The sequence below is a fragment of the Hemiscyllium ocellatum genome, assembly GCF_020745735.1.
Source record: "Hemiscyllium ocellatum isolate sHemOce1 chromosome 41 unlocalized genomic scaffold, sHemOce1.pat.X.cur. SUPER_41_unloc_4, whole genome shotgun sequence".
NCBI classification, from domain to species: domain Eukaryota; kingdom Metazoa; phylum Chordata; class Chondrichthyes; order Orectolobiformes; family Hemiscylliidae; genus Hemiscyllium; species Hemiscyllium ocellatum.
Window position 1 is genome coordinate 1,210,315 of NW_026867571.1, and position 1,827 is coordinate 1,212,141.

Below are 1,827 nucleotides of genomic sequence, written 5' to 3' on the forward strand. Positions count from 1 at the left end.
GAGTATTGAGTACAGGAGTTGGGAGGTCATGTTGCGGCTGTACAGGACATTGGTTAGGCCATTGTTAGAATATTGCATGCAATTCTGGTAGCTTTTCAGTTGGAAAGATATTTTGAAGCCTGAAATGGTTCTGAATAGATTTACAAAGATGTTGCTAGGATTGGAGGAGTTCAGCTATAGGGAGAGGCTGAACAGGCTGGGGCTTTTTCTCTGGAGCGTCAGAAGCTTAGGGGTGATCTTACAGAGATTTCCAAAATTAAGAGTGGCATGAATAGGATAAATAGACAGAGTCTCTTCCCTGGAGTGGGGGAGTCCAGAACTAGAGGGCATAGGTTTACGGTGAGGCGTAAACATATAAAGGAGACCTAAGGGACAGCCTTTTCACACATAGGGTGATCCGTGTATGGAATGAGCTGTCAGAGGAAGTGGTGGAGTCTGGTACAATTGCAACATTTAAGAGGCATTTGGATGGGTATATGCATAGGAAGTGTTTGGAGGGATATGGACTGGGTGCTGGCAGGTGGGACTCGACTGGGTTGGCATATCTGTTTGGCATGGACGGAGTGGACCGAAGGGTCTGTTGCCAGCTGTACATCTCTCTGACTCTATGACAGTATATAGATCATGTCCCAGAGAGTATTTCTCAATAATACCTTTCCCATCGATGTGAAACTCAGAGGCCTGTAATTTCCTGGATTATCCCTGCCATCCTTTTTATATCATGGGACTATATCGGGAGCCAGTTTTGAGCTGGGGTGGACAAAGTTAAAAATCACACAACACCGGGTTATAGTCCAACAGGATTAATTGGAAGGACCAGCTTTCAGTGTGCTGCTCCTTCATCAGGTGGGTGTGGAGTAAAAGATCACAGGGCACAGAATTTATGAAGTGTCATGAAACATTGAACAAACCTGGATTGTTAAGTCTCCATATTTTAGAATGGCTTGCAAGTTTCAATTCATTAATATGTGAATCTCAGAACTTCGTATAAGCTGCTTCAATCAGATAACTTAAGGTTTTATAACAAATGGTGACATCACAGATCAGACGATGCTTTAAAGGTGTGAGATCAGGGTCTGTCTGTACCCCAAGTTTGAGCCAGAATGGCTGTATTTGCAAAGTGGAATTTACGAGATATTACATGTGTTGTCTGCCTGTATGGACTATGTGAGCTACAAACCAGACCTCTGGAAATTCGCCTGTATCTTAAGAGGGCACAAACGTATCTGTCAATGCTGTAGTAGTGAGATTTGAGAAGAGTTGTAGCTCATGTTGATGTTTTGGATGTCGGTTTCCATGCTGAGCTGCAAGGTTCATTTCCAGATGTTTCGATACCCTACGAGGTAACAACTTCAGTGGGTCTCAGGCGAAGCAATTCTGTAAATTCCTGCTTTCTGTTTATATGTTAGCATTTCCTTGTCTTGGGTGATGTCATTTGCTGTGTGATGATATTTCCTGCGGTGAAGTAACTTTCTGTTCCTTTCTCGGGGGTGGTAGATGGGTTCTAACTCAAAGTGATTCTTGGTAAAGCTTGTTGACAGAATGCTCCAGTAAATTGCTCTCTTGCCTCATTCAATACTCTGGGACAGATCCTATCAGAACCTGGGGTCTTATCAAAATGAATATGTTTTAAAATGCACCACACATCTTCCTATGTAACAGTAACTTGGCTTAGAAACTTGATCCCTGAGATCATCCTCCACCAATTCCTTATCTTTGGTGAATACAGACATAAAGTCTTCGTTTAGGACCTCACCTCCATCTTCTGACTCTATACATAGATCCCCTCCTTTGTCCTTGAGTGGGCCAACCTTTTCCCTGGCTAGA